This window comes from Protopterus annectens, chromosome 12.part0, assembly GCF_019279795.1.
Source record: "Protopterus annectens isolate FY-2018-M chromosome 12.part0, PAN1.0, whole genome shotgun sequence".
NCBI classification, from domain to species: Eukaryota; Metazoa; Chordata; order Ceratodontiformes; family Protopteridae; genus Protopterus; species Protopterus annectens.
In genome coordinates, this window is record NC_056746.1 from 1,577,037,449 (window position 1) to 1,577,053,084 (window position 15,636).

At 44.8% G+C, this 15,636-nt stretch overlaps 1 protein-coding gene across 1 annotated transcript in view; it reads left to right on the top strand.

Moving 5' to 3' along the window:
* The window catches only part of HID1 (HID1 domain containing), a 1,473,500-nt gene that overhangs the window by 1,121,371 nt on the left and 336,493 nt on the right, over positions 1-15,636 (top strand). The window lies entirely within an intron of this gene.

The window sequence follows — 15,636 nt, forward strand, 5'->3', positions numbered from 1 at the left end:
GCATATCAACCAGAAAGAGATGCTAGCTGTTCAGAATGCTCTGACAGCCTTCAAGGACTTGCTTCATCCAGGACAACTACTGATAAAGACGGACAACACCACAGTGATGTGGTACATAAACAAGCAGGGGGGGTACACGTTCCTACCCCCTTTGCAGACTAGCCATGGCCTTGTGGAACACAGCCTTGACTTACCAAATATATCTTCAAGCTCAATTCCTGCCAGGAAAATAAAATACTTTGGCAGACGACCTAAGCAGAAATCTTATGGACCTGCACAAATGGAAACTGGATACACAAATCTTCAGCATGTTAACACAGAAATGGGGGAGCCCAGACATAGATCTATTTGCCTCTCCCCAAAATTATCAGTTGGACAAATTCTGCACAAGAACTCATCACAAAAAAGCATGAAAAGTGGATGCCCTATCCTTCAGCTGGAAAAACCTATCAGTCTATGCCTTTCCCCCTCTGCCTTTACTCTCCAAGGTCTTACTAAAAGTCAGACAGGACAAAACAAAAATGATCCTAGTTGCTCCGGACTGGCCTCGCCAGCACTGGTACCCACCTCTAAGGAATATGTCTCAACTTTCTCCATGGTACTTGCCTCAAATACTTCATCTAATGTCTCAGCAGAACAATCAAATTCTGCACACTCGGCTCCAAACTCTGAATCTTGCAGCATGGCTGATCAATTAATTATTCAAACAACAGCTCTCAGTAAATCTGTGATGGATGTCATTTTGGAAGCCAGAAGGCCTAGTACTAGAAAATGTTATGCTGATAAATGGAAGAGATTCTGTGCTTGGAGCCAGGCACAAGGAACAGACACAGCAAAGCCCAATATTCCTCATATGTTACAATATTTGACTGAGATGCTTGACAAGGGCCTATCTTTTTCTTCAATAAAAATCCATGCCTCTGCCATCTCGGCTCATTACAACACAGAGCCTCCCCTCTTTTCTCATCCTCTGCTTAAACAGTATCTTAGAGGGGCCAAAAATTTAAGGACTCCCAGAAGATCACCAACTCCTGCATGGGACCTCAATTTTGTGCTGGAAAAACTCACCCTGCCTCCTTTTGAACCAGCAGCTACTGCGGATATTAAATTTCTATCTTGGAAAACAGCTTTTCTCTTTGCAGTCACTTCAGCAAGGAGGGTTTCAGAACTACAGGCTCTCATGGCAGTGGACCTTTTTATTACATTTTACCTGGACAGGGTGTCCCTCAGGACTAATCCTTCTTTTATGCCTAAGGTGGTATCCAGTGTGGCTCTTAACCAGACCATTCACCTGCCAACATTTTACCAAAATCCGCAGAACAAGGGGGAGCGGATTCTGTATTCATTGGACGTACACAGACAACTAAGATTCTACTTAAACAGGACCAAATCTCTAAGAAAGTCTGAGCAACTACTGGTAGCATCTGCTGCAGGGTCAGAGGGGAAGGCTGTATCAAAGCAGACTATTTCTAAGTGGATAAGCCACTGCATTCGTTTCTGCTACTTGCACCATGGTAAACCTGTGCCCAAGGGGATCAGATCCCATTCCACCAGGGCTGCCTCTACTTCAGCAGCTTTTCTCAGAAGGGTTCCAACCAAAGACATTCTAGAAGCTGCTACTTGGAGCTCTGTTCATACCTTCCCAAAGCATTATCATTTGCCTCTCTTCTCCAAATCCAGGGCAGGCTTTGCCACTGCAGTTCTGCAGGGCCTTATAGCCGCCCCTAATGCTGTTTAGTTCCATCCTCCCATCCATAGCTTTGGGATTCTAACCAAATGTAATGACTGCAAAAGTGAAACACGAAGAACATAGTACAGTTGTGTACACTTACCATAAATGTAGATATCCAAGTGTATTCACTGTTGCAGTCTGGGTTATCCACCCGCCATCCCCCTTTCTATGCCTTTTCTTTCCTTCACTATACAGTAAAGCCTTTGTGATGTATTTGCTTTTAGATGAAGGTAAAGTTTATGTTGCTAAAAGTGCATTTATATATATTTCTGTTATATATATGGCACCTGACATTTGGGGCATGAAAAACTGAATAAAATGGCGTCGGCTGCATGTTTTATACCCCTGACGACCAGACGTCATGGAAGAGGAGACAAGAAGAAGAGACAGCAACCGACGCAGGACCCAAGACTTTGTTATTCAGGCCGACTGAGGGCAACCTGCCAGCAGATTATCCAAATGTAATGACTGCAACAGTGAATACACTCGAGCAGCTACATTTATGGTAAGTGTACACAACTGTACTTTTTCCCCTCTGTCTCTCCTCTCCAAAGTGCTACTAAAGATCAACCAGGACAAACCAAGGGGAATACTTATTGCACCATACTGGCCATGCCAACACTGGTACCCCCTCTTACCCAGTGTGTCACTTCTGTAACCATGGCACCTGCCTCTGACCATTGCCCTGCTGTCCCAGCAGGAGGGCCAGATTCTGCACCCATAGCTTCAAACTCTGAACCTTGCAGCCCGGCTAGATATCCAAGTGTATTCACTGTTGCAGTCTGGGTTATCCACCCGCCATCCCCCTTTCTATGCCTTTTCTTTCCTTCACTATACAGTAAAGCCTTTGTGATGTATTTGCTTTTAGATGAAGGTAAAGTTTATGTTGCTAAAAGTGCATTTATATATATTTCTGTTATATATATGGCACCTGACATTTGGGGCATGAAAAACTGAATAAAATGGCGTCGGCTGCATGTTTTATACCCCTGACGACCAGACGTCATGGAAGAGGAGACAAGAAGAAGAGACAGCAACCGACGCAGGACCCAAGACTTTGTTATTCAGGCCGACTGAGGGCAACCTGCCAGCAGATTATCCAAATGTAATGACTGCAACAGTGAATACACTCGAGCAGCTACATTTATGGTAAGTGTACACAACTGTACTTTTTCCCCTCTGTCTCTCCTCTCCAAAGTGCTACTAAAGATCAACCAGGACAAACCAAGGGGAATACTTATTGCACCATACTGGCCATGCCAACACTGGTACCCCCTCTTACCCAGTGTGTCACTTCTGTAACCATGGCACCTGCCTCTGACCATTGCCCTGCTGTCCCAGCAGGAGGGCCAGATTCTGCACCCATAGCTTCAAACTCTGAACCTTGCAGCCCGGCTAATTACATGACCTCTCCTTTACCATCCCTCAGTAAGCAAGTGATGGATGTCATTCTGGAGGCAAGGAGGCCTAGTACTAGAAAATCCTATGCTGAAAAATGGAAGAGATTCTGTTCCTGGAACCAAACACAGGGGATGGACACAACTGTGCCCAAACTACTGCTCATTCTTCAATATTTAACTGAGATGCTTCACAAGGGCCTTTCCTTTTCTTCCATCAAAATTCATTCCTCCGCCATCTCAACTCATTATAATACAGAGCCATCCCTCTTCTCTCATCCAGTGCTGAAGCAATTCCTCAGAGGGGCCAAAAACTTAAGACCACCCAGGAGAGCACTTACTCCAGCCTGGGACCTTAACTTTGTATTGGAAAAGCACACTCTACCTCCCTTTGAGCTAGCTGCAAATGCAGAGTTGAAATTCCTTTCTTGGAAAACAGCCTTCCTCCTAGCCATCACTTCAGCAAGAAGGGTGTCTGAATTACAAGCCCTCATGGCAGTGGAGCCTTTCATCATCTTTCATGCGGACAGGGTGTCCCTCAGGACCAATCCCTCTTTTATGCCCAAGGTGGTATCCAGTGTGGCGCTTAATCAGTCCATTCATTTGCCAACCTTCTTTTCTAATCCGCAGAAAAAAGGGGAACAAATACTGCACTCCTTGGAACTGCACAGACAGCTTAGATTTTACTTGGATAGGACTAAGCCTCTCAGGAAATCTGAACAGCTGCTGGTTGCATTTGCTGCAGGGTCAGAGGGAAAGGCCATTTCAAAGCAAACCATTTCTAAGTGGATAGGCCATTGCATTCATTTCTGCTATAAGAATCTTGGAAAACCTACCCCACAAGAGGATAAGACCACATTCAATCAGGGCTGCAGCTACCTGTACAGCCTTTCTCAGAGGTGTCCCTACCAGGGGCATCGTAGAAGCTGCTACCTGGTGTTCTGTACATGCCTTCACCAAGCATTACCACTTGCCAATTTTTTCTAAATCCAGAGTTGGTTTTGCCACTGCAGTCTTGCAGGGCCTTATAGCTTGTCCTAATGCTATCTAACTGCCTCTTCCCTTCCTTAGCTTTGTAAATCTACCCAAATGTAATGACTGCAACAGCGAAACACGAAGAACATAGTACAGTTGTGTACACTTACCATAAATGTAGATGTTCGAGTGTATTCACTGTTGCAGTCCTGGTTACCCTCCCTCCAGCCCCCTGACTTCTGTTGACTATACCTCTCTTCTTGTTTACTATATTTAAGCTTTCTGGTGTATTTGCTTTTTGTTGGAGGTGTAACCTTGTATATAATTGCTTCCCATTATGGGGGCACCTGACATCTGGGGCAAGAAAAACTGATAAAATGGCATCAACTGCATGCTTTATACCCCCTGACTACCTGACGTCATGGAAGATGAGACAGCAACTGACGCAGGACCCAAGACTTTGATAATCAGGCTGGCTGAGGGCTACCTGCAAGCAGATAACCCAAATGTAATGACTACAACAGTGAATACATTCGAACATCTACATTTATGATAAGTGTACACAACTGTACTTTGTCCTGGAAGGATTAGGTATCTGAAAGCTGTCAGAGCATTCTGTACATCTAGCATCTCCTTTTGGTTGATGTGCAGGAGAATTAGGCTTGGGTTCCAGTTGCCCTGAATACATTTGCCAGCCATGTGGGCCCCCCATGCATAGTCTGATGCATCTGTGGTTAGGGTGGCATGGGGTAGAGTAAAATGCAGTCCCTTGTTGTGGTTGCATGCTTCTACCCACCAAAGGAACTCTGTCCTCAGACAAGGTATTATAGGAATGACTGTTTCCAGGTCCTAAGAATGTTGGCACCAAAGACTTTTTAAGTACCATTGAAGTTTCCTCATATGCAGTCTTGCATATGGAATTAGCAGAATACATGAGGCCATGGACCCTAGGGCTTGCAGTATTTTTCTTCAGTTAGATGGGTTCTGTTGGCCATTTGCTTGAAGTAGTCTGTCAGATAGACCTGTTTTTCTGAAGTGAGAAATGCCATCTGGGAAGTTGTGTCCAAGCTTTCTCCAAGGAATGCAATCTTTTGACTGGGCACCAGTTGTGATTTCTTTTCTTTGATGGTGTACCCCAGTGAACTGTGAGAAGGCTTTTTACAAATGTCAGGTGCTGAAGCAGCAGTTCCTAACTCTCCTCCTGAGTCAGGTAGTCGTCCAGTTACTGGTAAATTTGGATATTTCTCTGCCTGCAGTATGCAATGGCTGGAGCCAGGCATTTTGTGTATACCCTGGGTGCAGTAGATAAGCCAAAGGGAAGTGCAGAGAACTGGTAATGCATAGATCCTGCCCTGAAACGTAGATATTTCCTGCATGATTCCCTGATGGGGATGTGCAGATAAGCATATTTTAAGTCTAGGGTGACTAAGGAGGCATCCTTAGCTAGCATAGGGAGAAGCTGTTGCAGGGTAAGCATCTTGAATTTTGGGACCACCAGGAAGCTGTTGAGAATTGAAAGATCCAGGATTGGGTGCCACGAGCCCTCTTTCCTGGGTACCAGGAATACTCAGAAGTAGAAACCCTGACCCCGTTGTTCTACTAGAACTGGCTGAATAGCTCTGATGTTCAGCAGGGAAAGAACTTTGTTTTGAACCTCTGCCCACTTGTTTGGAGGAAGGTCTGGAAACCCGCTTGGAGTTGGCAGTGAATGGAAATAAAATTTGTACCCCTGGGATACAATGTTGAGGACCCATCGGTCCTGAGTGATGGACATCCAGTTTTTTGCATGAAGGGCAAGTTTTCCTCCTAGGGGCACAGGCAATTGGTCAGGGCTGGTAAGTAGAGTTGAGAAGTCATTGTTAACTTTTTCCATAGGGAAGTGGCTTACCACTCCCTGTTTTAGGGGTGGGAGCACTCCATTGCATAAATCTCTGCATACCCTGACACTGTAGTCTGGGTGGTCTGTTTCCCCTGGGTCTTGTTTGGGAAGGCCTGGAGGGGGCTGGAAAGAACCAGTGTTTTTGAAGGGCAATGCCTACTGAATCGAGGTGGTTGCACTTGTAAGAATTCTTTAACAGTTTGCATAGATTTAGCTTTTTCTTCCATCTTTTTAAGAACAACTGCTTTGGTGCCAAACAAAACGTCCTTATTTAAAGGAGCGTTTAGTAATTTGGATTCAACATGATCTGGCAAGGTCTGCTCCTTCAGCCAAGCATGTCTTCTCAGTACAGAGCCAGTGACTACAGCCCTGCAAGATGCTTCTAGGGCATCAAAACCACACTCCAAAGTATGCTTACCAACTTGGTTTGCAGAATGCATAAGCTCTTGCAAATCTTTATTTTCTGCACAATCTGGAAATATTACCATTTTTTTGTTTAATGAGTTCCATAATATGTTGCTGGTACTTCATGTGAAACTGGCAGTTCAGTGCCCTGATAGCAAGAGTTGCAGAGGTATATACCTTCTTACCCCATCTGTCTAAAGCTCTGAAATCCCTGTCCGAAGGGGTAGGATTTTTGGCTGTAGTAGCCTTAATACCTATAGGTCCCTGGGAAATGATCTCTGGATCAGCAGTAGGATTCTTGAAAAGAAACTTGTGGGAATCAGGTAATCGGTAGTACCTGTCAGGTTTCCTAGGGGCCCGGAGGTAAGGTGTCTGGAGTAAGACTGGATTTCATGAAAACATCATCCACAACATCCAGGACAGGGGGAATAACTAAAAGCCTGTGCTGAGGTAGCTCTAAAAATTCTCTGAGTCTCTTTTTGGACTGAGGATAGTCTTTGCATTCCCAATGGAAATGCTCCCTTAAAGTATGCAAAGTTTCACCAAAAGAGAAATCCTCTGGAGGGGAGGCAGAGGGAATGGATTCCTCTGCATTTGAATCCTCATAGACTGATAAGGGCATGTCCTGATAATCAGGAAGGTTAGAGTCATCGGACTCCTGGTCTGTAGAATCTGAAGGCAACTGAATTCTTTGTCTCTTAGCAGGGGAAGGCTGGCTTCCCCTAATTAGCGTTATAAGGTTTTCAGCCATTCTAAGCGTTTGTTTTTGTGGCATGGGGGCCTGAGCATGCGCTTTGGTCGTCGGTTTTCTAGGCGTAGTGCATACTCTGGGCCTAAGAAACTCAGTAGATTTGGCTAAAAAAGAAGTCGCCGGTTTGATTCGAACATTGGTAGGTCAGAAAACTCAGTCAGAAGCCAGTGCCTGCACAGCAGCTCAAGACCCATCCAAGGTAGAGACATCCGCTGGTTCCATAGTCGAAGAAGCATCTCATGGCATACTGGACTCTGAATGGGTCTCAGCAGAGGCCTGCAAATCCATAGTAGCGAGTTTTCATCTACCGAATTGAAGCAGAAGTCTTCTAAAGCTAAGTACCCCGTTGGGGATCCTTTTTTCTTGCACTAACCAATGTCAGAAAAAGGTAATAATTGTCTCATCTGTGGAAAGCAAATACCACACCGAGACCTCCACTCTTACTGCGTCACTTGTTTAGGCCCAGACCACGACGTCCCTCGTTGTCACTTCTGTGCTTTGTTCAACACCAGAACTATCCATTGTCGGGCCCTTATTGTAGCCAGATATTTTCGCTTAAAGTCCTCAAATTCCGATATGACTTTGGTAAGCCATCCGAGAGCAGATCTTCTGAAAAAACGTAAAGATAGAGACAGACCGCACAGATCCAAACCTACCGACGATGCTTCCGTTAAGCTAGTCGTCAGTTCTCCGGTACTCAGTGAGGCTCTTTCGCAGCCCCTGAAGTCCGCTTCTGTTGATTCGTAGGCCGCTACTGAGATCCTTTCAGAGTCCGGAATGCAGCAAAACTCTTCTTCAACTAAGGATCATGTGGTCGTCTCTACCTTGGATGGGTCCAGAGCCGATGAGCAGGCACCAGCTTCCGAGGAAGTCCTTTGCACTACCGAATACTGATGTCTTCTTTTGTGACTACCATTCTTTCTAAAACTACTGATTTTCTTAGGCCTAGGGTACGAACCACACCCAAGAAACTACGACCCACTCTCAGGCACCTGTTACCTTGCCTCAGTCTCAAATGCTTAAAATGGCAGAAGACCTTATCATGTTGATCAGAGGAAGCCAAGCTACTCCCTCCAAAAGGAAAAGAGATCTCTTCCCTGTAGTTTTGTCTGAACAAGAGCCAGATGAATCTGATGCATCTGAATATGAAGACATGCATCCCCTCTCCACTTATGAGGATTCTGATGCAGAGGATTCTATTCCTTCAGCCTCTCCCCGAGAGGATTTTTCCTCTGGGGGAACTCTGCATACTTTAAGGGGGCATTTCCAGTGGGAGAGTCAAGACTACCCTCTGTCTAAATAGAGACTCAGGGAATTCCTAGATCGCCCACAACACAGACCCTTGGCCATCCCCCCAGTCCTGGATGTTGTGGAGGATGTTTTCCTGAAATCCAGCTTGACTCCTGACTCCCTTCCTCCTGCTCCCAGAAAACCAGACAGATACTATTGAGTCCCTGACTCACACAAATATCTTTTTAAAAATCCTACAGCTGACCCTGAGGTCATTTCTCAAGGGCCAAAAGGGATTAAAGCAACCTCTGCTAAGAACCACCCCCCCAGACAGGGATTTCCGAGCATTGGACAGATGAGGTAAAAAAATATACACCTCAGCTACTCTTGCTATCAGGGCACTAAATTGTCAGTTCCATATGCTGAAATTTCAGCAGCATACCTTGGAACTCCTTAAACAAAAAATGTCTTCCTTTCCTGCTTGGGCAGAATCTAAAGATTTACAAGAGTCAATGCATTCTGCAAGTCAAGGAACTAAACACACATTGCACTGTGGTTTTGATGCCCTAGAAGCTTTTTGCAGGGCAGCAGTCACTGGATCTGTCGTTAGAAGGCATACATGGCTTAAGGAACAGCCCCTGTCAGACCATGTCAAATCTAATTTTTTGGATGCCCCCTTGCACAAAGATAACTTATTTGGCACTAAGGCAGAAGAGGTCTTAAAGATGGAAGAAAAAACAAAATCTATGCAAACAGTCAAGGACATCTTGCAGGTCCAGCCCCCTAGGTTCAGCAGGCATTGTCCCTTCAAACACTGGTCCTTTCCTGCTCCCAGTAAACTGGACCACCCTAGGCCGCATGGAAGCAGACCCCACCCGACAGCAGACCCAGGGAATGCAGAGATCTAAGCAGTGGGCTACCTCCACTTCAAATCCAGGGAGTTCTAAGCCACCCCCTTATGGTAAGAACTCACAATGACTCTCCTCCTCCACCCTCTCCCTCTGTCCACCGTCACTTACCCCTAGGAGGAAAACTCTCTTTCACTCGAGCACCTGGGCCACCATTGCCAAGGACCACTGGGTTCTGAACATTGTGTCTCAGGAATATGAATTTTCCTTCCACACCCTTCCAACCCCAAAAAGACTCCCAGATCTACTACTACCAAATCAGTGGGCAGAGGCCCAAAAGCAAATCCTTTCCCTGATCTCTATGAGGGCAGTAGAAAATGTTCTTGCAGAACAGATAGGCCAAGGTTTCTACTTCAGACTTTTTCTGGTGCCCAGAAAAGAGGGCACCTAGCACCCCATCCTCAATCTATCCATTCTAAACATCTTCCTGGTGATCCCAAAATACTCACCCTCCAACAGCTGCTACCCATACACTAAAGGACATTTGGCTAGCCACTTTGGACCTAAGAGAGGCTTACCTCCACATTCCTATCAGGGAATCATGCAGGAAATATCTCCGCTTCAGGGCAGGATGTCAACACTTTCAGTTCTTTGCACTTCCCTGTGGCTTATCTACTGCTCCCGAGTTTTCACAAAATGTCTGGCTCTGGACATTGCCTTTTGCAGACAAAGAAATATTCAGGTTTACCCATACCTAGACAACTGCCTTATTCAGGCAGACAGCCAGGAAAAGCTGCTCAAGCACCTGGCCTTTGTAAAGACCCTACTGACTTCCCTAGGATACACGATCAACGAAAAGAAATCCAAACGTGCCCACCCAAAGGATAATCTTCCTGGGGGCAAGTCTGGACACAGCATCCCAGATGGCATACCTTACTGCAGAGAAACACATTTTTCTTACAGCCTACTTCTCTCATCTAGCCACCAGGGCCCAGCTATCTGCAAGGAAGATCCTGCAAGCTCTGGGATTCATGGCATCTTGCATACTACTCATTCCATATGAGGAAACCTCAGTGGTACCTAAAGAGCCTTTGGTGTCAACACTTTCAAGACCTGGAAACTCTTCTACCTATAATTCCTTGCCTCAGAAAAGAATTTCTTTGGTGGACAACAGTATGCTCCCACAACAAGGGAATGCCTTTCTCCCCACCCCACCCCCGCCACCCAGAACCTCAACACAGACGCATCAGACTACACTTGGGGTACACACCTTGCCAGCAGGTTTATACAGGGCCAATGGAGCACACACACATTCCCTCTGCACATCAGTCAAAAAGAGATGATGGCTGTGCAGCACACCTTGATAGCTTTCATAGGTTGGTACTGGGCTATCTGCCCGAAGGCATATATTAGCCCAGCCACATTGTGCGGTATTCACCGCCCCTTTAGTAGTTCCCTAGACCCTTGTACTAGCAGCTAGTAGCCTTGGTCCCTATCTAGTAGTGCTGTTGGTGTGATCCCCGGTGTGAACTTTCTGTTACCCATCCACTCATCAAGGTTCCTCTTGAAGAGTGATAGTGAGGGGCTCTGCCTTATGTAGATCGGGACCCTGTTCCATAGTAAGGGAAGTCTCTGCGAAGGGAATCTATCCGTCCAGCATGTTCTATTCATTGTTGTGTTGAGGTTTATATCCCTAGAGCGTGTAGCTCGAGTAGATTTGATTTTGCTAAGATGGAGCATGTTCAACAATTCTGGGTTGGACATGGCTCTGTACGTTAGACAGAGATCGCCTCTGAGAAAGGGGTATGCAACAGAGAACAGTCTTAGCTTTTTCAATCGTGCTGCATAAGGAAACTGTTTGAGGCCAGTAATCCTCTTGGTTAGGTACCCCTGTGGTCTCTCCAGCTGCTGGAGATGTCTAGCCAGGTACATTCCAGTTGGTGCATTGTACTCAATAATGGGTCTGATGAGGGAAGAGTAGAGGGGCACCATTACATCCTTAGATCTTCATGCGAACCCTTTCATGATCAGATGGGTCACATAGAAGGATTTTCTAACCACTTTGGCAAAATGGTTATCAAAGGAAAGCTGACTATCTACTTGGGTCCCTAGAGCCCTTATTTCTTTTTCAGATTTTAGGGGATTACCTCCTATGTTGTAGTTTGCGGGTACTCTGTTTTTTCCAAAGGGGATTACTACGCATTTTTTTGCATTTAGCTTGAGACCATGGCTTTGACACCATGCATCAGTCTCATTTAGGCCCTTCTGGGGGATCTCCATGTCAGCCGAAGACTCTATTATAGCACCCAGTTTGCAGTCATCCGCAAACTTAGTCAGCCACAGCCCTTCCGTGCTTGCCTGTACTTCTGAGAAGTATATGTCAAACAGGAGGGGCCCCAGGACAGAGTCCTGAGGCACACCACTCGTTACTGGTCTGGATTCGGACATAGATCCCACTACTCTTACTTTATGGGATCTGTCTGAGAGCCAGTTTGCGATCCATCTTGTGACGTAAGGGTTTATGCCCAGGCTGGTGAGCTTATCAATAATACCTGAATGGGGAATGGTGTCAAATGCTTTAGCAAGGTCAAGGTAAGCCGTGTGTACCTCCTTTCCCTTATCTATAGCCTGAGTAACTGTCTCAAAGAAATCCACCAGGTTCAGGAGGCATGATCTGTCCGTGACAAAGCCGAACTCTGTGGGGTCCAGCGACTGGAGGTCCACAATCTCTCCATTTCAAGCCCCTTCTCTCTCCAGGGGCTCTCCTGATCAAAACAGACAACACCACTGTGATGTGGTACATAAACAGGCAGGGAGGGACTCATTCCTACCCTCTATGGAGGCTGGCCATGACCCTTTGGCACACAGTGTCTGCCATGCAACTACACCTGTTAGCACAATTCCTACCAGGCTCTCTCAACTCTCTGGCAGACCAATTAAGCAGAAATCTTCTGGACCCAAACGAGTGGTAACTCAACAGTAGTACCTTCACCCTAATAACTCAGAAATGGGGAACCCCGAAGGTCGACCTCTTTGCCTCCCACACCAACCATCAGCTCAGCAATTTCTGCACCAGGGAGCATCACTGCATGGCTCGGAAAGTAGATGCCCTGTCATTCCCCTGGGTCAATCTATCGGTCTATGCCTTTCCTCCCCTACCTCTCATACCCAGGGTACTGCACAAAATAAGGGAGGAAAAACCAAGGACCATTCTTATAGCTCTCCAGACTGGCCCCAGCAGCACTGGTACCCCTTGCCGTGCAGCCTGTCCCCGCTATCCCCATGGCATCTTTCTCAGATTCCAAACCTCCTGACGCAGAGGGAAGGGAGATTCACGCATCCCCAATTGCAGACACTTAGTTTGGCAGCTTGGCTTATTCCCTAACCCCGAACCAATCTGCCAGCGTCAGTAAACAGGTTCTGGATGCTATCCGTGAGGCCAGATGTCCTAGCACCAGAAAGTCTTATGCTGATAAATGGAAAAGGTTCTGCACCTGGATCCAGGCTAAGGGAGCCAGCACTTCACAGCCCTCCCTCCCTCTCATCCCAGATTACTTAGCTGACTTACTACACAGTGGCCTCTCTTTCTCCTCTATAAAACTTCATGCCTCTGCTATTTCTGCTCCTTTTCCCACTGAGCAGCCCCTTTTTTCACATCCTTTGATCAAACAGTTCCTATGAGGGACTAGTGACTTGAGGCCACCCAGAAGGGCACCAACACCAGCTTGGGACCTTAACTTTATATTAGAAAAGCTCACCCTTCCCCCTTTCGAACCAGCTGCTTCTGCAGAGCTAAAATTTCTCTTCTGGAAGACAGCATTCCTTCTGGCCATCACATCAGCCAGAAGAGTCTCTGAGCTGCAAGCACTCATGGCTGTGGAACACTTCACCATGCAGGCAGGGTATCCCTCAGAACTAACCCATCCTTCATGCCCAAGGTGGTGTCCAGTGTGGCTCTCAACCAATCCATTCATTTGCCCACCTTTTTTCCTAATCCCCAGAATAAGGAGGAAAGGATTCTTCACTCTCTTAGATGTGCACAGACAGCTCAGATTCTATCTAGTCAGGACTAAATCCTTCAAAAAGTCTGATCAATTGCTGGTTTGCTTTGCTACAGGGGCAGAAGGCAAAGCCATCTCCAAACATACCATTTCCAAATGGATAGCACACTGCATCCATTTCTGCTACAAACAGCATGGAAAGCTTCCCCTCAGGGGGGTCAGGACACACTCCACCAGAGCAGCCTCAACTTCTGCAGCTTTCCTCAGAGGAGTCCCCACCAGGGACATCCTGGAGGCTGCCACCTGGACATCTGTTCACACTTTTATCAAGCATTACCACCTGCCTCTCTTCTCCAAATCCAGGGCAGGGTTTGCCTCTGCAGTCTTGCAGGGCATCCTAGCCAGCCCGTAGTTTCCTTGACTGCCTCCACCCTTTTCTTCAGCTTTGGGAATCTATCCAAATGTGATGATTGCAACAGTGAAACACGTAAAACATAGTACAGTTATGTACACCTTACCATAAATGTAGATGTTCGAGTGTATTCACTGTTGCAGTCCTGGTTTCCCCTCCCTTGATCCCCCTTTCTTCTGTTTCTCATTTTATTACAATTCTTCCTTATTGTTCTCCTTTCCTTACTGGTATTTAATTTCCACTGGTGGGGTTCTTCCACCAGAACCTGGCCTCCTACTTGGGGGCTCCTGACAGGTTAGGCCAAAAAAAACTCATGTAATGGCATCTGCTGCCTTACTTTATACTACTGACGACCTGACGTCAGTCCTCAAGTGACAGCAACCAACGCAGAAATACTAAGTCTCTGGTATTCGGGCTGACCGAGGGCTACCCTGGCAGGGATAACCCAAATGTGATGACTGCAGCAGTGAATACACTCAAACATCTACATTTATGGTAAGTTTACACAACTGTACATTTTACATTCTTCTCAACTGCCCTTCTTAATCCCTCCTAAAACTGGCAACTTTTTACACTTAGTAATGACAATAATTAGATTAATAGACGTAATTTACTTCAGAAAATGTATGTTAATTCATGTTCATTTTTTCTGTCAGTGTCTCAGATTAATAGTACTATTAATTTAAAACTGTCAATGTCTCCTATTTCTAGATTTATCCCTGCTTCTGTTGAGATTTATCCCGGATATATTTAGAGCAATGCTGTTTTATTTCCATGCACAAAAATGGGAAAAGGAGTTGAGGATGGATGGATTTATTTATTTATTTTTGTTTGTTGGGGGAGGGGGCGACACACCAGTAGAGTCAAGTTAGGCAATTTTCTGAATTTTTAACACACAGAGCCCAGAAGGTTCGCCATCACTGAGCTAGAGAGTAACACTGCAAATATGAGTTACTTACAGTTCGGTCCATTTCTAAAGTCAGTCACTGAAACACAAATAAACAAATAGTGTATGTACATTCATATGTAAAACAAAGACCAGAAGCACAATGACAATTGCCGGACACCAATTCCAAGTTTAATTTATTAACGAAAACAATATACTGGTGAGCGCTTTCGGCTATGCAGTGCAAGCCTTCATCAGACAACATTTAAAACATATACTGCAGTTAATATAGCTTGCAGCATGTGACCAATTAATTAATGAGCCAATAATATCTCATTAATTAGCATCAATTAAAATATAAAATTCATGAGTAATTCAACATTGTTATATATACTCTAAACTCATTTATAAAATGTAAAGATATATATATATATATAAAATTATTAAAATATTTTATAATTAAATGCATTCTCACAAAAACTTATATATTTAATCAAAAATACAATAATATTATAAATTATCTATTAAAAACTCTAAGCTTTAATATACTAGCAATGGATATGGAATCATTTAATCCTGGAAGATGTGTTGCATTCAGATAAACTTGCCACCAATATTCCTTGGATTCTAAAATTAATTTCCAAGGACCCTTTCTTGGTGATGGTCGTACTTGTTCCAATATTATGAAGCCAAATCTATGTGTATCATTATGTAAAATATGCCTGAAGAGAGCATTATTAGTTGATTTTCTTGCAATATCATAAATATGCTCATAAATACGCTGTTTTATTTTCCGCTCAGTCTTTCCTATATAGAAAGCTGAGCATTGTCTACATATTGCTGCATAAACTACTCCAGAGGTGTTACAATTAAATTTCCCTTTCATTTTTATATAAATACCATTAATATAAACATGATCAACCTCAATAATATATGGACAGTAATTACACATATTACATTTTCTCATAACTCCATTGCTTAAATCAGATATAAATCCAGAATTGCACCAGTCCTTTAAATTTTTGTCCCTTTTATATATAATTAAGGGATATTTTCCTAAAATATTTTCCATTAATATGTCACTATTTAATAGGGTCCAATTTTTCATAATTAGCTCTTT